This window comes from Brachypodium distachyon, chromosome 4 (genome assembly GCF_000005505.3).
Source record: "Brachypodium distachyon strain Bd21 chromosome 4, Brachypodium_distachyon_v3.0, whole genome shotgun sequence".
NCBI lineage: Eukaryota > Viridiplantae > Streptophyta > Magnoliopsida > Poales > Poaceae > Brachypodium > Brachypodium distachyon.
Window position 1 is genome coordinate 27,329,762 of NC_016134.3, and position 25,269 is coordinate 27,355,030.

Below are 25,269 nucleotides of genomic sequence, written 5' to 3' on the forward strand. Positions count from 1 at the left end.
AAAGTGAATGCGGCTGTCTCTAATGCATAACCCCAAAACGACAGTGGCAAATCAGTAAGAGACATCATAGACCGTACCATATCCAATAAAGTACGATTACGACGTTCGGACACACCATTGCGTTGTGGTGTTCCAGGCGGCGTAAGTTGTGAAACAATTCCACATTGTCTTAAATGCGTGCCAAACTCGTAACTCAAATATTCACCTCCACGATCCGATCGTAGAAATTTAATTTTCTTGTTACGATGATTCTCCACTTCATTCTAAAATTCCTTGAATTTTTCAAATGTCTCAGACTTGTTTTTCATTAAGTAAATATACCCATATCTACTCAAGTCATCTGTGAAGGTTAGGAAGTAACGATATCCACCGCACGTTGTAACACTCATTGGTCCGCACACATCAGTATGTATGATCTCCAACAAGTCACTGGCCCGTTCCATTAAGCCTGAAAATGGGGTTCTAGTCATCTTACCCATGAGGCATGGTTCACATGTATCAAATGATTCAAAATCAAGTGATTCAAGTAGTCCATCAGAATGGAGTTTCTTCATGCGTTTTATACCAATATGACCTAGACGGTAGTGCCACAAATATGTTGAACTATCATTATCCACTTTGCACCTTTTGGCATTAACATTATGAATATGTGTGTCACTGCTATCGAGACTTAATAGAAATAAACCATTCACAAGTGGTGCATGACCATAAAAGATATTACTCATATAAATCGAACAACCATTATTCTCTGATTTAAATGAATAACCGTCTTGCATTAAACAAGATCCTGATATAATGTTCATGCTCAACGCAGGCACCAAATAACAATTACTAAGGTTTAAAACTAATCCCGAAGATAAATGTAGAGGGAGCGTGCCGACGGCGATCACATCAACTTTTGATCCATTCCCGACGCGCATAGTCACCTCATCTCTTGCTAGTCTTCGTTTATTCTGTAGCTCCTGTTTCGAGTTACAAATGTGAGCAACTGAACCAGTATCAAATACCCAGGTGCTACTACGAGTACTAGTAAGGTACACATCAATAACATGTATATCAAATATACCTTTGACGTTGCCAGCCTTCTTATCTGCCAAGTACTTGGGCAGTTACGCTTCCAGTGGCCAGTCCCCTTGCAGTAGAACCACTCAGTATCCGGCTTAGGTCCAGATTTGGGCTTCTTCGCGGGAGTGGCAACAGTTTTGCCACCCTTCTTGAAATTTCCCTTCTTACCCTTTGCCTTCTTGAAACTGGTGGTCTTATTGACCATCAACACTTGATGCTCCTTTTTGATTTCCACCTCCGCGGTTTTTAACATCGCGAGGAGCTGAGGAAGTGTCCTATCCATCCCTTGCATATTGTAGTTCACCACAAAACTTTTATAGCTAGGTGGTAGTGACTGAAGAACCCGGTCAATGCCTAATTCATTAGGAATCTCAATTCCCAGTTGTCTCAGGCGGTCGGCGTACCCAGACATTCTGAGCACGTGCTCGCTAACGGAGCTGTTCTCCTCCATCTTGCAGTTAAAGAACCTTTCGGAGGCATCATACCTCTCCGCACGGGCTTGGGTCTAAAATAAAGTATTCAGTTCCCCAATCATAGCATATGCCGAGTGGTGCTCAAAACGCTTTTGGAGCTCAGGTTCCATACCAAGCAAGAGGCCGCACCTAACTACATTGTGGTCCTCAGATTGAGTCAGCCAAACGTTCCTAACGTCAGCAGACTCAGTTGCTGCGGGTTCTGCACCAAGCGCTGCATCAAAAACATAAGCCTTTTTGGCAGCTTCGAGGATAATCCTCACATTCCGGAACTAGTCCGTAAAGTTGCTTCCATTGGACTTCAGTTTATCTTTCTCTAGGAGAGTATTCATATTGAACGTAGTACGAGCCATTGATCTACAGCATATTTACAAAGGCAATTAGACTAAGTTCATGATAATAAGTTCAAGCTAATCAAATTACTAATGAACTCCCACTAAAATCAACATCCCTCGGGTTGTTTAGTGACACATGATCCAAATCCACTACACCAAGTCCGATCATCACGTGAGATGGAGTAGCTTCAATGGTAAACATCAGCATGTTGATCACATCATTCATATGACTCATGTTTAACCTTTCGGTTCCTTGTGTTCCGAGGCCATGTCTGTACATGCTAGGCTCGTCAAGTTAACCAAAGTATTCCTGCATGTGTAAAACTGGCTTACACCCGTTGTATGCGAACGTAGAGTTTATAACACCCGATCATCACGTGGTGCTTCAAAACGACGAACTTTTGCAACGGTGCATACTAAGGGAGAACACATTATTATCTTGATATTAACAATTAGGGATCATCTTATAATGCTACCGTCAACTAAGCAAAATAAGATGCATAAAAGGGATAAACATCACATGCATAAATAATGTGACATGATATGGCCTTCTCTTCGTGCGCCTTTGATCTCCATCTCCAAAGCACGGGCATGATCTCCATCATCACCAGCATGGCGCCTAGGTCCTCGGGCGTCATGTATAGTTGCCTCCACCAACTATTGCTACTACGACTATTGCTACTACTAGCGATAAAGTAAAGCAATTACATGGCGATTAAATCATTGACACGAAGGTCATACAATAATTAATGAGACAACCATACGGCTCCTGCCGGTTGCCAAACTCATCGACATGCAAGTCGTGAAATATTACAAAACATGATCATCTCATACATCAAATATATTATATCATATCTTGGCCATACCACATCACATGCCCCTGCAAAAACAAGTTAGACGCTTCTACTTTGTTGTTGCATGTTTTACGTGGCTTTAGGGGCTGCACTAAAAGAACCGTTCTTACTTACGCAAAAGCCACAACGGTGATATACAAATTGCTTATTAACCATATAGGCCTCCCATTGCAAATCAGATTTCAACTATAGTGGGAGAGACAGACACCCGCCAGCCGCCTTATGCAATACAAGTTGCATGTTAATTGCGGAACCGGTCTCTTGTGCGAAGACAAGTAAGGTTGGTCCGAGCCGCTTCATCCCACTATCCCGCAAAATCCGATAGTGCACAAAGGAGGTAGCAATATGAACATCAACGCCCACAACTAAATTGTGTTCTACTCGTACAAAACATCTATGCATAAACCTAGCTCTGATACCACTGTTGGGTTCGTTGCATAGGAAACAAAAAATTTCCTACGAGAAGTGCGGAAGAAACCCAAGAATATATATACTAGATGTATGTAACGAGAGGGATCATGAACACCATACCCTCGTAGACCGCTAAGCGTTACGATCACGAGATCGTTGTTGGTGTAGTGGAACTTTCAATGAGATCAATCTCAGTGCCGAACGGCCAGCACCTCCTTGGTATCCACACGTTCAGCTTCACGTTATCTCCTCCTTCCTCGATCTAGCAAGTGAGAGGGAGAGGTAGACGAGATCCCGGCAGCACGACGGCGTGGTGACTATGGTGAATATTCTCACGGGCAGGGCTACGCCGTGCGCGTGAGAAGAGGAGGAGAGGAGGGCTCAGGGGAGAGAGATCCAACTGAAAGCTTGGGGTGTCTCTCTCCCTTGCCCCCCCTTCTATTTATATAGGGGTAGAGGAGGCGTGGCCGGCCAGGACTATCCGGCGGCCAGGACTCTCATGCGGCCAGGACTCTCCCGCGGCCAGGACTCTCCTCCTGGCCGCATGGGCCCTGTGGGCTAGCCCCTCGGCCCATTAAGGCCAGGGTGCTCCCTCACAGGCCCATTTAGCCCAGGGATAGGTGGGCCTCAAGGTGGAACCCTCCGGATCCCTCCGGAACCTTCTAGAAGCTTCCCGGTCAAAACCGGGAAATATTCCAAACTTTTCAGAACCCTGAAAACAACTTTCCATATATAAATCTTTATCTCCGGAACATTCCGGAGCTCCTCGTTGCGTCTAGGATCCCATCCAAGACTCCGAATCATAATATCATCATTTATCTCATCTAACCCAAGCAACATGAAACGTTAAGTGTGTGACCCTACGGGTTCGAGAACATGTGGACATGATCAAATATCAACAACCAATAGCGGGACCTGGATGTCCATAATAGTTCCCACATATTCCACGAAGATCTCATCGGTTGAACCACTATGTCGAGGATTCAATTAATCCAGTATCCAATTCTCTTTGTCTCGCGATATATTAGTTGCCCGAGATTTGATCGTCGGTATCGCCATACCTAGTTTAATCTCGTTACCGGCAAGTTCTCTTTACTCGTTCCGTAATATAATACCCCCGCAACTAAACACATTAGTCGCATGCTTGCAAGCTCATTAGGATGTTATATTACCGAGAGGGCCCAGAGATATCTCTCCGTCACAAGGAGTGACAAATCCCAGTCTTGATCCATACAACCCAACAAGCACCTTCTGGGATACCTGAAAAACACCTTTATGATCACCCAGTTACGAGATGACGGTTGATGCCCACAAAGTATTCTTCCGGTACTAGGGAGTGGCATGATCTCATGGTCTAAAGAAATAATACTTGACATAATAAAACATAAGCAACTTAAACTTAAGTGACACGATCAAAAGTTATGTTTAGGTTTGGGTCTGTCCATCACATCATTCTCCTAATGATATGACCTCGTTATTAAATGACAACACATGTCTATGGTTAGGAAACCTTAACCATCTTTAATCAACGAGCTAATCTAGTAGAGGCATATTAGGGACACGGTATTTGTTTATTTATCCACACATGTATTTGAGTTTCCAATCAATACAATTATAGCATGGGCAATAAACATTTATCAAGAACAATGAAATATGATAATAACAAATTTATTATTGCCTCTAGGGCATATTTCCAACACGGAGGTGTAAAACTCTACGTCCTGCTTGTCTGAGCTTGTATTGACAGGAGAACAAGTGCTTACAGGTTGCCGGGGGGAGCCCCCGGGTGCTCTCTTTTTGGCTAAGTGTCCTTTGCTACTTTTGGCTACTGCTAGTGTGGTAATACGAGTTGGTACAGCAAACCCTTTGACCGTTGGCGGGGGTCCTTCTTTTATTGGCAAGGGGATACCACAGGTGCCACGGTGCATGGTTTACAAGTCGCGAGCAGAGAGCTCGGGCAGCTCCTCCTCGGTGCGCTGGCATACATGCAAGAATAGTAGCCCTGTCACTAGGGGTCTAAAGGCCTAAAAATTACTCTTGAGCAACCACTGTTTGCTTGACTTGACGAGGAATCCCCTTTCTGTCGGTTCATTAAATGCGCCGTGCGCCTCACTCCTTGTCCTGACAAATCCTGCGCACAGGGTGCCTGCCGTGCGCCCACGTGGCGTCGCTATTCTGCTTGCTCGGTCCCGCTCTCGCAATGGAAACCTACGCCCGGGAACGCCCCTCCCAGCAAGTAGCTTCCCGGGAGGCGCCCAGGCGGGAATTCTCCCCCGAAGCCCCGCTAGCCCTTCCGGGCTGGTAGCTTGCCGGGCAGCTTGGACACTGCCGCCCGGGGTGTGATCCTTGCGGGGAGCAAGCAAGGTGACCCACGCGTCATGCAGCGGTGGTACCCCGGGTGCCACTGGTGCGACAGTAGCCCCCAGGCGTGGGCCGGCAACGCTTGTTCCCGGGCGGACTCCTCGCTGGTCGGTTGCCGGGCTACGCCTTCAACTGACGCGTGGGTCCCGAGCCGTCTCGGACCCGCGTCTCTCCGTTGTCCTGAGGACTTCGTCGCCGTTACGGACGGAGTAGTGGTTGCGAGATTTCCGCCGTAACCTCTCCCTTAAACACGGGAAGTTAAGGCCACTCTTCGCATTATCTCCACGATCCGTAATTATCCCAGCGCACCCGTAGGGTACGGATGCGACTGTTACTAAGCAGCGGGGTGCTATAAGGCCCCCCTGCTGCGCCGAGGGACAAACACTTAGCCCCCCAGCCTTTCTCCTCCGTCTTCTCGTTCCTTGTGCTCACGAACGTTCCTAGCTTCCGCCCACGCTCCCCATGGCGCCCCCCACAACCAGGAAGGAAGGGAAGGCTCCAAAGAAGCCGGCGGACAGCAAGAGCGAGGCAGCCACCAAGGCCGCCGCAGATAAAGAGCAGAAGAAGCGGCGATGAGGGCCACGCTCGCCTTCTTCCGGCACGGCTACAATGGCGAGGCGCTGGACAAGATCTAGCACGCCGTTGCCTCCGGGTTCAACGAGTACGGGGAGACCCTGATCTTCCCCACTGGCGCCGAGCACCAGGAAAACGACTTCCGGGTGTTCGGGCGCTTCATCCTCGCAGGGTTAGTGCCGCCATTCTCCTTGTTCCTCCATGCGCTCATGGAGTCGTATCAGTTGCGGGTGGCGCAACTCCACCCCTCCTCCCTCTATCTCCTCGCCATCTTCCAGTTCCTCTGCGAGGCGTTCGTCGCAGTAATGCCGTCGGTGGCGTTATTCCGGCACTACTTCTACCCCCGCATCGATAACGCGAGGACGATGTCGTCGGGGTGGTGTTCCGCGTCCGTGACTGGCTGAAGTCCACGCTCATCGTTCGGTCGGACAAGAAGATCGAGAAGGAGTGGCGGCGCGACTGGTGCTGGGTCCGCATGGAAGACCCCGAGGAGTTCATCTACGCACCCACCGAGCTGCCGCAACCCAACGGCGGTTGGCGGGACCGGTACCACCGCGACGCCGATCTCCTCCCCATCGTGGAGAAGATCAAGGCCCTGCGGCTAGCAGGGCTCACCGACCTCGATGTGGCATGCGACCCAGGTAGCCATCCCCGAGGGCGACGAGGAGGAGGAAGAGGAGGATGATGCGCCGCGACCACCTCCGCAGCGGCCCCCGGCGCCACGGCGACGCCCCTTCCGCGGCGGCCGTCGACGCCACCGTGGGGACCTCCGCAGCAGCAGCCACCAGCGCCGCGGCAGCGACCACCCCAGCAATGGCCCCCAGCCGCGCGACGGCGACCCCCTCCGCGGTGGCCGCCAGTGCCATGGCAACTTCCTCGATAGCTCCCGCGGCGCCTCGGGCGGCGGCGACCCCACGGGCGCCCACGGCCCCGCCTGCGCGGGGGCTCTTCCGAGGCTTCAAGCTCCAGCTCAACCCCCTGAAGGACGGCTCGCCGGCTAGCGCCGGCAAGAGGGGGAGGGCTGATTCGCCACCTGCCGCGCCGAGCAACAAGGCGCGCACGCAGGCCGGCAGCAACGCCAACCCGGCCGACACGGGGGCCAGCGGCGCCGCTGCTGCGCCTGCCGCTGCCCTGGCCCCGATGGAGGTGGCGCCGGCGACAGGTACTGCACCTTATCCCGCTCCTTTACTTACATCCCCTTTGCTAGCTGATCCGCAACCGTACTGTTCTCTCTACCCACAGGCGAAGTCCAGCCCGCAGCAGGCGTCCCGGCAACTGCGGCCGGAACGGAGGAGGAGGAAGCTCCTCCCGCAAACCCGGCGGTCCCGCCAGGTACTCGCCCCGAGCCTCCCGCGTCCGCCTCCGGGTAACTTGGCTAGCCCTTCGGATCTTAACCCTTCCTTCTGTTGCAGGCCCGACCGCGCCCGCGCCGGGAGCAGGCGCTGCGGTGATCGACCTTGACCCCGTCGTCGAGGTCGCGGGGACGGCGGAGGAACCGGAGGTAGCCCCCGCGCCAAGCCCCACCGTGCCGGCCGCAACGGTGGCGGCAACCGCCGCCGCCACCGAACCGGCGCTCGGAGACGCGCCCGCGGCCACAAAGGCCACCGGCGCGGACTCTTTGGCAAAACCAGCAGGAGGCGGCCCCTGCTGGGGGCGCGGCAACCCCACCAGCCCCGCAACCCTCAGGCGCGGGTGCTGGGGAGGCTGCAGCGGAGGAGCAACCGGACGCTCCGCCGCAAGCGGACGACCCCTTGCTAGGCCAGACAGTGGCGGCGGGCGCTTCGTCGTCTCCAGCTGCGGGAGGAGACACGCCTCGCCCGGGAAGCCCGGGATGAGGCCACCGTGCCGGTCGTCCCTGAGGTGGGGCTCTACCGGCGACTGGAGGCTCAACGTGCTGAGCACCAGGAAGCCTTGGACTCGCTGGTGGCGGCACAAGCGAAAGCCAAGAAGGAGCACGTGGAGGTGCTCGCCGCGGCTCAGGCTCGCATCAACGAGAAGAGCGACCTGATCAGCAGCTACCTCGGTCAGATCCAGGGCCAAGGCCAAGGCCACGGAAGACGCGGTAGCAACGGCAGCACAGCAGGAGGTAGAGCTCAACTCTGCCAAGGATAGGAGGGCCCGACTCGAGACCGAGCTAGCCACCATCTGGGAGGAGCTCGTCAAGGCGGGCGAGGATAATGTGGCCAAGGCCGCACAACTCTCGGCGCAGGCGAGCCTCCTCCGCAAGGGCAAGCACGCCGTGCAGGTGGCTCGGACCAACCACGGCACGCTGATTGGGCAGCGGGAGCTGCAGACCAAGAAGTTGCTTGGAATCGCCCAATCGTTGCACGACATGCTGCCGCGGTTCGAGCTGCGGGTTGCACGGGTGGACGGGACGGACGTCTCCACGCTGATCCCGTTCTTCTCCGACTTGGTGGGGAAACTCGCGGCGCTCGATGTGTGGATCTCCAAGTTCTGCAACGAGAAGATCGCCAATTGCGCCCGGGAGGTCGCCGGGACGGTCCTTCCGAGGGTACACCTCCAGCACCCTGAGTTCCCCTTCGAGACGCGACTGGATGCTTGGTCGGACAGCGAGGATGCCCCCTCCCACTGCCAGGCGATGAGCGGGTTCGTCGACGAAGTGGTCGAGCGGATGCAGCGGAAGCCGGACCCTGAGCCGGTGCCGGAGCCCCCGGCGGAGGGCGCCGGCAACTAGTCGCCGCGGTCTCCAGCGGAAGCCGCCACAGCTAGTCTCCCGCAGCCCCCCGCTGGCCCTCGCCGTTCCTTAGTGTTGTTTTCCTTTGCTTTTGTTCCCTGCAAGTGTGGCGCCTGGCGCCGTTTAAACAATTAATGCCTTATTGGTCTATGCAACTGTTCACTGCTTCTTGTTCTCGGGGTTTTCTCGCGGGGTGGATCCCTTAGCCTTTGTGTGTTATGCCTTGTGTTGCCGGGGACTCACGCGCCACGCACTCAATCGGACCAGGGACCCGGGACGGACCCGCAGTGCCGACCTGGGGCCAAGTAGCGGCGACGAGCCACTCCACTTGTGGGATAGCTACTCCCAAGCATGCGCTCATGGGACGGACCCGCCAGCCACACGAGGAGCGCACTCCCCCCGCAAGCATCCTTTCAACACCCTAGCCACACGCAGGGTTTGGGCCGTGCTAGCGAGGCAACGTTCAGCTTTAGACAGTTTAACGTTCAAGTTTATGCACTTAGCTTTTCGTTCGTTCCCGTGCTTGGAATGCTTGCCGGAGGGATGCGGCAGGGATGCTACGGCGGTGCACCCATCGGCGCTAAGCATTGATGGCATGCACCACCATAGCGTCGCCGCGGCAGCCCTCACCTTTGAATCCGCCTGTTTGAGGGATGCGGCGAGGATGTTGTGGTTGGGCAGCCGTCGGCGCCGAGCTCCGATGGCTGCGCCACCACGGCACCCCCGCGACAACCCTCGCCCTTGAAGACACTCTTCGGAGGGGTGCAGCAGGAACGCTGTGGCGGGGCCGGCGCCGACGCCGAGCACCGGTGGAGGCGCCACCACAGCGTCTCCGCGGCAACTCTTGCTTCGGAGTAGCCTGGTGGAGGGGTGCGACAAGGACACGATGGCAGTGCACCCATCAGCACAGAGCACTGATGGCATGCACCCCCATCGCGCCTCTGCGGCACCTCTCGCATTTGCAGCCTTTTCCTTGGCTCCGCTCTGAGCTTCTCCATGGCCGGCGCGCCCTTTTATAGGTGCGGGGGAGGGGCTTGCCACCACGCGCACTGGGTCACCGCGGCACACGTGGCGCCACACCCCCTTGAAGTGCGGCATGGTTCTCGCCACCATGCATGCCAAGTCACAGCGGCATACGTGGCGGCTCCCTCCTAAAGCAGGGGCCTTGAAGTGCGGCGTGACCCTTGTCGTGCGGTCACTCCACACCACAAGGTACCAGTAAATGCCACAACCCGTGGACAGTCCACGAGCGTTACAGTGCGCCAGATTCCACCTTTACCCTGCATGTGAGATTCTTACCAAGCCTGAGATGCTGCAAATTTTTTTCGAAATTCATGAATAGCAACATGGATAGATCTCCTGCCTCCCAGCTCCCGGGCACAGCAGGGTCGATGCCAAACTTGGGTGTGAGCACTCTTACATTTCAAGACGCAGCGTCTGCGTTATGCACGTTGCGGTGAGCCCGGCAACTGCATGCCCCGTGTCGGAGTGATCCGGCAACGGGTAATCGTTTCCGAGGCTCCGGCAGCCCCCTGCTCACAACCAAGTATGGAAAGAGACTTCTGTGCACGTATAGCAGGAGACAGAAGGAGGAGAAACACACAAGTAATCGAGGCAACTTGAAATTCATGAAACAACACTTATCCTCATTCATAGCAACTAGTGGTTTACAATCGGGGGTTGCCCGGCTACACTAGTTCGAGAGGCATGCTTCAGCGGCATCACCTGTGGGTCGGGCTCCGCCGCTTCACGAGTAGAACTTGCGCAAGTGCTCAATGTTCCAGCTATTTTGCACCGGCAAGCCTTCTTCGGTTTCCAGTCGGACAGCCCCCGGCCTGGTCACATGCACTACCCGGAAGGGCCCCTCCCATTTCGGAGCCAGCTTGTTCCCGCCCTTCGTTCCTTGTATCCGGCGCAGGACAAGGTCTTCGGTCTCGAGCTTCCAAGAACGGACCCGCTTGTCGTAATAACGGCGGAGTCCCTGCTGGTAGCGCGCGGCTCGCACAGCAGCCTGGCATCGAAGTTCTTCGATGAAGTTCAGATCGTCAACCCTCTGCTCGTGTTGGCTGGAGTCGTTGTACGCGCGTACCCGGGGAGATCCGTGCTTGAGCTCGAGGGGCAGCACCGCTTCTGCCCCATAGACAAGGGCAAAAGGAGTCTCACCCGTTGCCCGACTAGGTGTGGTTCTGATCGACCACATCACGTGCTGGAGTTCTTCGACCCAGTGCTTCCCGTGGCCTTTGAGCTTGTCAAAGGTTCGCGTCTTGAGCCCCCGCAGCACTTTTGTGTTGGCTCGCTCCGCCTGCCCGTTACTCCTTGGGTGAGCAACAGACGCGAAGTGGATCTTGGTGCCCATGCCATCGCAGTAGGCCTAGAACACCGCGCTCGTGTGCGTGCCATTGTCGGTGATGATGTGGTTAGGCACACCAAACTGGCAGACAATGCTCTTCAAGAATTTGATGGCCGTCTGGGCGGTCACCTTCCGCACTGGTTCCACTTCCACCCACTTGGAGAACTTGTCGATGGCCACGAGCAGGTACTCGTAGCCGCCAACCGCTCTCGGCAGCTTGCCGACAATATCCAGCCCCCAGACCGCGAACGGCCAGGAGGACAGAATGACTTGCAGCGCCTGCGCCGGCTGGCTGCTCTTCTTCGCATGGAACCGGCATGCTTCGCACGTCCTGACCAGCTGCTCAGCGTCAGCCAACGCCGTGGGCCAGCAGAAGCCATGCCGGAACGCCTTGCCGGCCAGAGCCCGGGAGGCCACTTGGTGCGAGCAGGTGCCCCGGTGTATCTCCTCTAGCAGCGCGCATCCCTCGTCTTGGGGCACGCAGACGAGCACCACCCCGTTAGCACGCCTCCAGTAGAGGTTCCCGTCCACCAGGGCGTACACCAGGGCGGGTGCTTGAGCCTGCGCCTCCCCTGGCAAGCTCTTGCGGGGCAGCGCGGGCCTTTTTAGTTGCCGGGCCGTCGCCCGGCGATCCTTCACTCCCGGCAACGTCGTCGTCACCGATGTCGGCTGCGGCCCTAACGACCTCGCCAACGCACCACGCCGTGTTCTTGATGTCGCACCTGATGGAGAGGACTCCGTACACGGACGGCATCTTCATCACGGCGTAGGCGCAATGAGTCGCCGCCATGAACTTGATCAGCGCCGGCCGACCAAGGATCCCGTTGTAGGGCAATGGGGTGTGCGCGACGTCGAACACTACGTGCTCGGTCCTGAACGCCCAGGACCCGAAGGTCACCGGCAGCGTGATGCGCCCCAAGGGGTGCACGATCCTGGGGTTTACTCTCCGGAACGGGTCAGTGGGCTTCAGCTGCTCCACCGGCAACTGGAGTTTCTCCACTAACCTGGCGGACAGGAGGTTCAGCCCTGCTCCGTTGTCCACCAGCACCTTGGTCACCGTCATGTTGTTGATGATCAGTGAGACCACGAAGGGTATGACCCCTGAACCGAGCTGCCGCGCTGGGTGATCGTCGGCGATGAAGGTGATCGGGACGTGCGACCACTTCAGCGGCTGCTGCGGCTCCGCATCCGGCAACAGCGCACACACCTCCTGGGTGAGGCGCTTCACCGCGGCATGGGATGAGAGAGCGTAAGCTCCCCCATGGATGCAGGCGACGCCGCGGGGCTCCTGGAAGCCCGGCTCGTCGCCCCCGGTGCAGTCGGACTCGCGCTGCTCCTCTGCGCGAGCCCTGTCTCGTCCCCGAGGAGGGCGCTCCCTGCCGGCACGGGCCTGGCCGCAGCCCCCCTGGGCTTCCTCCCTGCCGGCACCCCCACAGGCAGGCTTCGGCCCCGCCCTGGGGTCGTTCGGGCAGTCTCGGGAGAGGTGCTCGATGTCGCCGCAGTTGAACCAGGCGCCGGCTGCTCGACACTCCTCATGGCGCTGCTCGCGCCGCTGCTTGTTACCCTGCAGGACGCGTCAGTCCTGCGCGCCATGGGTAGCGTTGGCGTGGATGGGGCAGCGGGACGTGTCACCCGGCTTGCTGCCAGACTCGCCACCATATGAGGCCTTTTTCGCAGGCCTCACGGTAGCCCCCGACTCTGCAGCGAGAACTTGCTTCCCGCTACGCTTCTGGGAGCTCTTCTTCGGCGAGCCCTCAGCTGGGCTTGTGGCAGCTTTAGCTGCGAGCTTGGGTGCCAAGCGTCCTTCCTCGGCCATGGCACACTTGTGCGCCAGGGCGTGCAGATCATGCGTCCTCCGGATCCGATGCGTGCTCAGCTTCTCGCGCATCTTGGGGTCGCGGACGTTGATGGTGAAGGTGTTAATGATGGCAGTGGCCTCCGTCTCCGGGATGGAGTAGGAGAGGTTGGAGAAGCGGTTGACGAAGCTCCGCAACGTCTCTCCCGGCTTCTGCACCACGGTGTGCAGCTCCGCCATGGTTCCCGGGCGCTTGTAGCCGCCCTGGAACGTGATCACGAACTGCTCGCGCAGGTCCGCCCAAGTGGCGATGGACCCAGCAGGCAGGTTGAGCAACTAGGTTCTCGCTGATCCCTTAAGGACCATCGGGAACCAGTTGGCTCTGACCTTGTCGTCGGCGCCGATGGCATGCATCCCCAACGTGTAGGTCAGGAGGAAATCTTTGGGATTCACGGTCCCATCATACGTACTGAGCGCGGGCGTTCGGAACTTGCGGGGCCATGTCACCCGCCGCAGCTCGCGCGTGAACGCGGTGCAGCCATCCTTAGGGCCCATAGGAGCGTCCTCCTGCTCCTGCGGGTCCAGGCGCTCCACGGCGTGCCGGCGCCGGCACTCCAGGCGCTGGCGTAGGTCCTCCTGCTGGCGGGCATTCAAGATACCGCGCGCGTCACCTCGTGTGACGGTGGGTGACGAGTCCGAGGAGCCCTTAGGAGCCCCGCCTCCTTGCCCTCCCTGCGGGGGAGGGTTTTCTCCCTGCCGCAAGGCGCAGGGCGTGTCTCTGCGCCCCAGGTTTTGCCCGCGGCCGGAGCCTGCCGGGGCGCCCTCGCCTTGCGCCTGCTGGGCGGCGAGTGCGAGGAGCGCGTCCAACTCCGCGCTCCATGCTTCGTGTGCCGGCGTGCCCTGCTGCGGCTCGTACCGTACCACGACCCGCGCGGCGATGATGGCTTCTGCAGGGGTTTGGGCTGGGGGCAACCAATTCTCCGACCGGATGCCCTCCGCCATATCCCCTAGCGCACCCGGGTGAGTGGGGTGCGACCCCGGCGGCGTCGCTCGCGACGCGGTGTGCTCGTGGCGCGACCGCCGCTGCGCGTCTTCGGCCTGCGACTCAACTTGCTGGCCGGCGCGAGCGGCACCGTGCCCACTCGTGCGACTGGCCTCAGCACTGGGGGCCGTCGGCCCCCTCAGCCGGTTGTCTACCGACGGCCAAGGAGGCGGGGGTGGCAGCTGCGACTGCTGTGCTCGTGAGGGCTCAGGATTTTCCTGAGCCCGCGACGCGGGCTGCGCGTCGTGCGACCGCGTGTGTGCTGCTGGGGCTTCACGCGGATCAATCCGGGGGTCACCAGCCCGCTTAGGAGGCATGGTGGTTGGCTCCGCTGTTGGAGTAGACAAGGCCGATGTCGACGTAGACGACGGAGCCAGCGGTCATCGGCGAGCTCTCCTCACGTGCCCCCTACCTGGCGGGCCAGATGTCGCGGCACGGGGCTTTGACAACAGAGATGTGCGGGCACCCCCTTTTTGGTTCGGCAGTGGGCGACGGGGATCGCTCCGGCGATCGCCGACGGGGCCAATGCGAAGCGTGCTAACACTCAATGAACACGAGCACGCGTTTTTCCCCAGGTTCAGGCCACCCGGAGGTGTAAAACCCTACGTCCTGCTTGTCTGAGCATTTATTGAAAGGAGAACAAGTGCTTACAGGTTGCCGGGGGGAGCCCCCGGGTGCTCTCTTTTTGGCTAAGTGTCCTTTGCTACTTTGGGCTACTGCTAGTGCGGTACTACGAGTTGGTCCAGCGAACCCTTTGACCGTTGGCGGGGGTCCTCCTTTTATAGCCAAGGGCATACCACAGGTGCCACGGTGCATGGTTTACAAGTGGCGAGCAGGGAGCTCGGGCAACTCCTCCTCGGTGCGTTGGCATACATGTAAGAATACTAGCCCTGTCACTAGGGGTCTAAAGGCCTAAAAACTACTCTTGAGCAGCCACTGTTTGCTTGACTTGACGGGGAATCCCCTTTCTGTCGGTTCATTAAATGCGCCGTGCGCCTCACTCCTTGTCCTGACGAATCCTGCGCACAGGGTGCCTGCCATGCGCCCACGTGGTGTCGCTATTCTGCTTGCTCGGTCCCGCTCTCACAACAGAAACCTGCGCCCGGGAACGCCCCTCCCGCCAAGTAGCTTGCCGAGAGGCGCCCAGGCGGGAATTCTCCCCGAAGCCCCGCTAGTCCGGTAGCTTGCCGGGCCGCTTGGACACTGCCGCCCGAGGTGTGATCCTCCCGGGGAGCAAGCGAGGCGACCCATGCGTCGTGCAGCGGTGGTACCCCGGGTGCCACTGGTGCGACAGTAGCATTCGGCAGCCCTGTACCAGACAACAATTTAGTGAAGCTATTTGTTTAGGTCGATGTTCAACCTTAACCGGTCTCCACTGAAACGCTGATATATCAAAAACAGAGTTTTGGATTAATGGCAATTTTATGTGGTTATGAGATATGGTGGGGGATTGTTGAAATTTTGGGTTAGGCCTAAGGCCCAATCTGAAATTAATTCCAGGAAAATCTCAAAAGCCCTTTCATGGAGTGGGATGAGAAAGTGGGAATAGTCCCACCTTGCTAGTTTAGGGGTAGTTGGACCAATATATAAGGTATGTTGGTTCTCGCCTCTTGAGCAAGTGAGCAAGGGAAATCCCCACGCGCGCTCCCCCTCCTCCTCCGCTCGCCTCGCCTCGCCTCGTCACGACGCGCGCGCGCCGCGTTTCGTGGATTGATTTCGAGTTCGAGTTCGAGCCGTGCCGGGTCGGTGCGGGGCGGGCTCGTGCTTATCTTTTTGGCAGTCAGAATCCTTTGCTGACGTGTAACAAATACTGATAATTGCGGAGTCGGTTGTGGTATCCTAAACCAAACCGAAGTCCGCCTGCGTGCCTATATAATAAGACGATCGCGGCCTCCGGACGTACCACGCCACAACCCTAGCCGTCACGCCCACGATCCAATCTCGCTGTTCGCCGCCAACTGCTACTCCATCTCGTCGACTGCGTGCACAGATCGCTAGGAGGGCAGGCCTCCGGAACCCCGACTTTCGAGATCCTACCCGGGAGACGGTCGATAAGGTTTTTGGGGAGCATTCTCACGCGACTGCTCGCTTCTTCACGTCCCTGTTTCGTCGGCATCTTCATCACCAATGGCCGACGACCTCGGAGATCCCGCGGCTCAGGTTGCCGCTCTAGCTCTGCAGCAGCAGGCTGCCCAACTCCAAGCACAGTAGCAGGAGACCCAACTCCAAGCCCAGTTAACTGCTGCTGCACAGGCGCAAGCGCAAGCGCTGGCCGCTGCCCAGGAGGTAGTCAAGGCTACTGCTGCTGCCGGCATGAACATCGACGCCGCCGGACTCGTCACCGACCTCAACAAACAAACACAAGAAAAGAGTACAGCACCGTACGTAATCTGCTCTTTCTTGTTGATTTTGATTAGTAGTTCTATTATTCATGCCGTGAAATTAGATGATTTTTATTGCTGTGCATTGCTATTTAATTTGTCTAGTTTGCATGATATAATATGCTACATGTTTTACACATTGTTTTTCTGGATTAAATATTCATCGAAATTACCTATTTATTCAACAATCCAAAAACCTTATACGTGTAGGCAATTTTCGATGTCTCAATTTGCTGTTGCATTGAAACCACCTGTGTTTACTGGACTGCACTTTAAGAGGTGGCAGTATAAATGTCATATGTGGCTCGTGGCTATGGGCGCATGGTGGGCGGTACAACACCGGTAGACTCAAACAATTGCTCCTCAGTAGTTGTATGTTGAGGCTTGTGTTGTAGTCGTCGGTGCGATCTGTAGTGTGCTGGGAGATAAGCTAGTTGATGCTTATCTGCAGTATCAGGATGCAAAACAGTTGTGGGATGCGCTCGATGCTAAGTTTGGTGCATCTGACACTGGCGGTGAGCTGTACGTCATGGAGCAGTTCTTTGACTATAAGATGGTTGCAAACCGATCTGTAGTGGAACAAGCTCATGAGTTACTGACTATGGCTAAGGAACTTGAGCAATTCAAGTGTCCACTACCCAACAAGTTTGTCGTCGGGGGCATCATCGCCAAGCTTCCTCCCTCGTGGAGGAACATTGCTATTTCACTAAAACACAAGAGACAAGAAATCTCTGTGGAGAACCTGATTGAGACTCTTGATGTTGAGGAGAAGGCGAGAGCAAAAGATGCTGGCCCCAAAGGCAACACACAAGAGTGTACGTCCACTACTAACATGGTTCAGAGGAAGAACCGCAATAACAGTAATAACAAGGGAAAGGGAAAGGCATTCAACAATGCTGGTCCAAAGAACACTACCACTTTCAAGAAGAGGAATAAAGGAGGCAACAAGGACAAGGATCCTTGCTTTGTGTGTGGAGGACTCGGCCACTGGGCGAGTAACTGCAACGAGCGCAAAGGAGGACAGATTCGGCAAAAGTTTGCTAATTTGACCATTGGCAACAATGAAGATGCAGATGGGTATGATAATTTATTTACCGTATCTTTTGTATGTCAGTCCACCGATTGGTGGGTCTATACAGGTGCAACTATTCATGTGTGTGCTGATATTTTCTTGTTTTCTTCATATCAGGCAATCAGCTCCTCAGTGACGATGGGGAACGGCGCCCATGCTTCTGTTCATGGTGTTGGCACGGTGGATCTGAAGTTTACTTCGGGAAAGATCGTGCAGCTGAGGAACGTGCAACATGTGCCCTCCATTCAGAAGAATCTTGTTAGTGGATTCCTCCTTTGCAAGGACGGATTTAAGTTAGTGTTTGAGTCCAATAAAGTTATTGTGTCTAAGTATGGACAATTTATTGGTAAAGGTTATGAGTGCGGAGGCTTGTTCCACTTATCCCTTTCGGATTTTTGTAATAAGGTCGTGAACAGCGTCAATTCTATTAATAATGAGTCTAATGTTTGGCATTCACGACTTTAACACATTAATTTTGGTTGCATGACGCGATTAGCAAATCTGAGTTTAATCCCTAAAATCACTGTGGCTAAAGATTTGAAATGCCAAGCTTGTGTGCAAGCGAAGCAGCCTCACAAGGCTGTTGAGGAGAGGAGCCTAGCACCGTTAGAGCTCATACATTCTGATCTTTGTGAGATGAACGGTGTATTAACCAAAGGTGGAAAACGTTACTTTATGACTTTCATTGATGATGCGACTAGATTATGTTATGTGTATTTATTAAAATCAAAGGATGAAGCATTGCATTATTTTAAGATCTATAAAGCTGAAGTCGAGAATCAACTTGAGAATAAAATTAAACGTTTGCGGTCTGACCGCGGTGGAGAATATTTCTCCAGTGAGTTTAATTCATTTTGTGAGGAACATGACATAGTCCATGAGAGGACGCCTCCCTATTCGCCCCAGTCAAACAGGGTTGCTGAGAGGAAAAACCGTACGCTGACTGACTTGGTCAACGCCACGTTAGACACTGTTGGCCAAGGCATGGTGGGGGGAGGCGCTATTGACTTCGTGTCCGTCCTAAATCGTGTTCCCACAAAAGATAAAGAAGTCACCCCGTACGAGCTATGGGAAAAGAAGAGACTCACACTTTCTTACTTACGGACTTGGGGTTATTTGGCAAAAGTCAATGTGCCAATTACCAAGAAACGTAAGCTTGGACCAAAAACCGTTGATTGTGTTTTTCTTGGCTACGCACTTCGGAGCGTTTGCTATAGATTCTTGGTTGTAAATTCTGGAGTACCTGACATGAGCGTCGGTACAATTATGGAGTACAGGGATGGTACATTCTTTGAGGACATATTTCCCATGAGAGATATGCATAGCACATTAGAAAGGATCATGATGTACCTATTGAACCCGTCAGTTCAGAGGAACATCAGGATCATGGTGTAGCTCCTGAACCTGCCAACCCAGTGGAAAATCTTGAACAAACACTTGATGAGATTCCTGAGGAGTATGACAATGAAGCCCCTATTAGGGGTAAGCGACAAAGGTTGCTAAATCATTTGGTGATGATTTCATTGTGTACCTTGTGGATGACATCCCTAAAACCATTAATGAGGCATTTGCATCTCCAGATGCAGACTATTGAAAGGAAGCCATTCGTAGTGAGATGGATTCTATCACGGCTAATGGTACTTGGGAGGTCGTTGACCGTCCGTACAGGTGCAAACCTGTAGGATGCAAGTGGATATTCAAGAAAAAGTTTAGGCCTGATGGTACTATTGAGAAGTACAAGGCGCGGCTTGTGGCCAAGGGTTTTACCCAGAAAGAAGGTGAAGATTTTTTTGATACTTACTCACCTGTAACTCGATTGACCACAATCAAAGTATTACTATCACTAGCTGCCTCATATGGTCTGATCGTCCATCAAATGGACGTTAAGACAGCTTTCCTTAACGGAGAGTTGGACGAGGAAATTTACATGAACCAGCCTACGAGGAAATTTACATGACTCTTTATTTGTAATAAAGGGTCATGAAGGCAAAGTGTGTAAGTTATTAAAGTTCTATATGGCCTGAAACAAGCTCCTAAGCAATGGCATGAGAAGTTTGACAAAACTTTAACATCTGTCGGCTTTGTTGTAAACGAAGCTGACAAATGTGTATACTACTACCATGGTGGGGGTGAGGGAGTTATACTTTGTTTGTATGTCGATGACATACTAATATTTGGGACTAAACTCAAAGTGATTTAAGAGGTTAAGATTTCTTGTTGAAATGTTTTGACATGAAAGATCTTGGTGTAGCTGATGTTATTCTGAACATCAAGCTCGTGAGAGGCGACAATGGTGAGATCACTTTGTTGCAATCTCACTACGTGGAAAAGATCTTGAGTCGTTTCGGCTATGCTGATTATAAACCTTCTCCAACTCCTTATGATCCAAGCGTTTTGCTTCGAAAAACTCACAGAATTAGAAGAGACCAACTGAGATATTCACAGATTATTGGTTCGCTCATGTATTTGGCTAGGGCAACTAGATCTGACATCTCTTTTGCTGTGAGCAAACTGAGTCGGTTCAATAAGAATCCGGGAGATGATCATTGGAGTGCACTCAAGAGGGTCATGCGCTATCTAAAGGGCACAATGAGCTATGGTATACACTATACTGGGTATCCCAAGGTACTTGAGGGTTATAGTGATTCAAACTGGATATCTGATGTTGATGAGCTAAAAGCCACGAGTGGATATGTGTTCACACTCGGAGGGGCCGCTGTTTCATGAAAGTCTTGCAAGCAAACGATCTTAACCAGATCAACAATGGAAGCAGAACTTTCAGCATTAGATACATCCACGATTGAAGCTAACTTGCTTTGTGAACTCTTGATGGACTTGGCGATTGTTGAAAAACCAATACCGCGATTCTTATGAACTGTGACAATCAAACTGTGATAGTCAAAGTGAACGGTTCTAAAGATAACATGAAGTCATCAAGACACGTCAGGAGACGTCTGAAATCTGTCAGAGCAATGAGAAATTCCGGAATAATAGCATTGGGATATATCCCAACGGCTAAAGATCTAGCAAATCCCTTTACAAAGGGTCTATGAATGTGATAAAATCTGCATCAAGGGAGATGGGGTTGCGACCCACGTGAGTTACCATGGCGGTAAACCAACCTATGTGATCGGAGATTCCGTGAATTAGGACCTGGGAAACAAGTCATTGGATAACTGAGGAGTGTACATTCTTTATCCCACTCCGTTGATGATGCATTACTCTCGTGTACTGTATGGTAGGTTGTTTAACTTAATGTGTTCTAATGCGTTGCATTAATTTGCAAGGGAGATACTGTCCTACAGAGTAGTCTCTAAAGAACACACCTAGATGAGCCTGACTGTTGGTTGCAATCTATGAGATTTGGGTGGTCTCTAGTAAGCTCATGAAAAGGCCTGGAGAATGACTTATATGCTCCACACCGCGGGGTAGCATTCGGCAGCCTAGTACCAGACAACAATTTAGTAAAGCTCTAACACAGAAAACTGACAATTCAAGGTTTGTCCATTGTTCAGTTGTGCGTGAGTGAAGCAATTTGTTTAGGTGGATGTTCAACCTTAACCGGTCTCCACTGAAACGCTGATATATCAAAAACAGAGTTTTGGATTAATGGCAATTTTATGTGGTTATGAGATATGGTGGGGGATTGTTGAAATTTTGGGTTAGGCCTAAGGCCCAATCTGAAATTAATTCCAGGAAAATCTCAAAAGCCCTTTCATGAAGTGGGATGAGAAAGTGGGAATAGTCCCACCTTGCTAGTTTAGGGGGAGTTGGACCAATATATAAGGTATGTTGGTTCTCGCCTCTTGAGCAAGTGAGCAAGGGAAATCCCCACGCGCGCTCCTCCTCCTCCTCCGCTCGCCTCGCCTCGCCTCGTCACGACGCGCGCGCCCGCCGCGTTTCGTGGATCGATTTTGATTTTGAGTTCGAGCCGTGTCAGGGCGGGGCGGTGTGGGGGCGTGCTTATCTTTTTGGCAGTCGGAATCCGTTGCGGACGCGTAACAAATCCCGATAATTGCGGAGTCGGTTTTGGTTTCCTAAACCGAACCAAAGTCCGCCTGCGTGCCTATATAATAAGATGACCGTGGCCTCCGGACGTACCACGCTACAACCCTAGCCGTCACGCCCCCGATCCAATCTCGCTGTTCGCCGCCAACTGCTACTCCATCCGAAACCCCGACCTTCGAGATCCTGTCCGGGAGACGGTCGATAAGGTTTTTGGGAAGCGTTCTCACGCGACTGGTCGCTTCTTCACGTCCCTGTTTTGTCGGCATCTTCATCACCAATGGACGACGACCTCGGAGATCCCGCGGCTCAGGCTGCCGCTCTAGCTCCGCAGCAGCAGGCTGCCCAACTCCAAACCCAGGCAACTGCTGCTGCACAGGCGCTGGCCGCTGCTCAGGAGGTAGTCAAGCCTGCTGCTGCTGCTGCTGCCGGCGTGAACATCGACGCCGCCGGACTCGTCACCGACCTCAACAAATAAACACAAGAAAAGAGTACAGCACCGCACGTAATCTGCTCTTGTTGATTTTGATTAGTAGTTCGATTATTCATGTCATGAAATTAGATGAGTTTTATTGCTGTGCGTTGCTATTTAGTTTGTCTATTTTGCATGATATAATATGCTACATGTTTCACACATTGTTTTTCTGAATTAAATATTGATCGAAATTACGTAATTATTCAACGTCCAGTCCTGCAGCTCTTACGCCAGCAACCTGTTCGACGGAATGCCTCCTGTGAAAAAGGGCACGGACGCTGACGGGAGCGTCGACCGCATCGGCGCCCTCCCGGACGGGATCCTCCACCACCTCCTGTCTTTCCTCCCGGCGCAGGAGGCCGTGCGGACGTGCGTGCTTGCCCGGCGATGGCGCCACCTCTGGAAATCCACCACTGGCCTGCGCATCGTTGGCACCAGGGGTCCCGGATCTGTTCAGGATCTCCATAAATTCGTGGACCATCTGCTGATCCTTCGGGACCGAACGGACCTAGGCACTGTTGAGATCAGATTCAGTAAATTCTGTGAAGCTGATGTGCCCTTGGTGAACCTATGGACCCGTTTTGCTGTGCAGTGCAAAGTTCGCGAGCTTACCATACAATGTGGCATAATCAGAACACCTCTCTACCTAGATGGCCTGCCCCTTGTCTCTAGGTACCTGAAGGCATTAGACCTTTACGGTGTGGGCCTACGAGGCTACGAGGAACATTTCTTGATTTTTCTAGCTGTCCAGCGTTGGAGGATCTGAAGATTTGTTTCTCTGCCATTAGTGTTGGCAAGATATCGTCCCGGTCCCTAAAGAAGCTGAAAGTATTTTATTGCCGGTCCTTTCTGTTTCACCTCGTTCATGTTTGTGCTCCCTGCACGATCTCTTTGGAAGTAGTTGGCTTTTCAGGTAGAACCCCTTTCCTTGAAAGCATGCCATCGTTAGAGACAGCCTATCTCAAGCTTGGTGATACCGCGTACGGTACCCCGCATGATATCTGTGCGAACTATCACACTTCTAGGGGATTTTGTGGCGCTCACCATGATGGCTGTGTGACTTGCCGTGCAAATGATGATGCCAGCATAAATTGTGTGGTTCTAGGTGCTATCTCTAACGCTAAGGATCTGGAATTGCGATCTTTGTCAGGAATGGTATGCTTGTACCTCTGTCCTGAACCGTTTGTCTTGTTTGTCATCCCACTATCTCTTGCTGTATTTGTATCCAGCATTGGGCAATTCTGTTTGTTTCTATGTCAACCGTCAAACTCATTAGAGTGAGCTTGTGAGGATAATTATGGGATTATTGATACAATTTGTTTTATACTTTCGAAAGTCATTAGTTGTGTCAGTAAACTATCAAGAATTCAATGTTTCAGAATAGTATAGATGAGCTGCTCATGTGAGGTTCTATAGGACTTATGTTTAGCCAAAATTGGATATGCCTGCGTAAAGAAAGAGGAATTTTATTAAACACAACATATTGGAGATTCTTTTTATTGTGGTATTTACATCCATTACCAGGTATTCATAGACAATAAATAGACATTCCTTATGCATTACGCCTGCTATCTATTGGATCCCTAGACCATCATTTTGATATGTTCACAATGAGGAATTACTTGAACTTTTGTTTTTATTTTCTCCAGATTATTTTTGCAAGGGATTTGAAATGGTGCCCTACATTCAACAAGCTAAATAATTTTTTACTCGATGAGTACTGGTGTGTGGGTCCTAGCTTTAATGAACTAATTTGTATTGTCAACATTCTCCAGTTCTAGAGAAGCTCACATTTGAACTGTGCAAGGTATATGTTATAGTCAGTCAATTGCTCCATTGTCGTAGTTGTTATATATTACTCATCTTGGTTAAATGTTTCTGATTTCGTAGGGACAAAGACCTAAGGTGGTAATGCGAGGAAGCTACTATTCCATGGAGAGATCATCTGTTGTGCTAGAACACCTAAAAATAGTTGATGTCAAGTGCCATGTGCTTGATGAGACAACTGTCAGACTTTTGAAGTTTCTCTCTACATTTAACATACGTAGAAGTTAATCTCTACACTTGATGAGACAACTGTCAGACAACTGCCAAACATTTAACAAGTTGAAGACATTATTACTCAATGACTACTGGTGTGTAGGTCCTGACTTTGATGCACTCACTTGCATTCTCAAACACTCTCCAGTTTTAGAGAAGCTCACTCTTCAACTTGTTCCCAAGGTATATATGTAATGAGCAGATGGTTGCTACCTTGTTGAAGTTTGTTTTCATTATGCATCTTTGTTAAATGTTTCCATCTCCTAGGGACAAGCCCATAAAGTGGAAATGAAAGGAAGCTACTGTTTAATGGAGAGATCTAGTGCAATATCAGAACAACTAAAGATGATTTATGTCAAGTGTGATGTGGTTGATGAGAGTGTTCTCCATCTTTTGAAGTTCATGTGCACACTTAACATACGTAAGTTGACTGCTGACACTCTTCATGATTTCTACATTCTGAAATTTGCATTCATATGTGGTAAAGAAAGTGATGGAGAAACTCCTAAGTTGTTCAGAGCAAAAAATATGTTAGTAGTGCCAAATTACTTGAGACATGAAAACCCTGCATAGAATTTGCTTTGGTGGAGAAACTTAAACTATTATAATCCATATTGCAGGGGAGTTGGAACTTAATCATGCTGCTAAATAGTAGCACACACCACACAGTTTGGACTTGTTCATTACTTGTCAAAAACACAAATGTCATGACACTAATCTCTGTATTTTGCCACGTTTTTTAACAGTAAAGGATTTTGGCTGCTTCCATTTGTTCTATTTGTACAGGACACTAATCTTATGTTTTTCGCCACGTTTTACAAGTGGAAATGTCATAGCATGACGTATAATCATGATTTAGAAAAAAAATAACAGTCTATAGCTTGTTTTTTTAGCCAAATATACATTTTGAATCATATTGTTGAATATGTTGTTTGGACGCAGGCGCCCTTCGGAAAATTCCGCTATACACAAATCTATTTAAATAGTTGTAAGTGGTGACACTGTAACACGACTTGTTAGTTTGTCGAGTACTCCCGCTTTTCCGGTACACAGGGCTGTTCTCAACTTTCACCCGATTTTACAGTACTCGGCCATTTTCCTTATTCTCTCGTACGAAGCGAGCCATTACTCATGAATGGACGTGCTGCGGTTATGACGAAAAGAGAAAAGGCACGTCTAGCCAGATTTGTAGGCGAAAATTGCTAAATGATTGGATGAGAAATTAATGCGGAGGGAGCCCAACTGATCGGGCCCAAAAATCTCCAACATAGGCGAATAATTATCGTTAACCTAGGCCACGCTGGCGTGTTTTCTTTGGCCAATTTTTTTGAGCGGGTTGACC

General features: G+C 52.3%; 1 pseudogene; it reads left to right on the forward strand.

The window, feature by feature from the left end:
• Positions 1–22,137: 22,137 nt before the first annotated feature.
• LOC100840149 lies at positions 22,138–24,579 on the forward strand (annotated as a pseudogene).
• Positions 24,580–25,269: the final 690 nt, after the last annotated feature.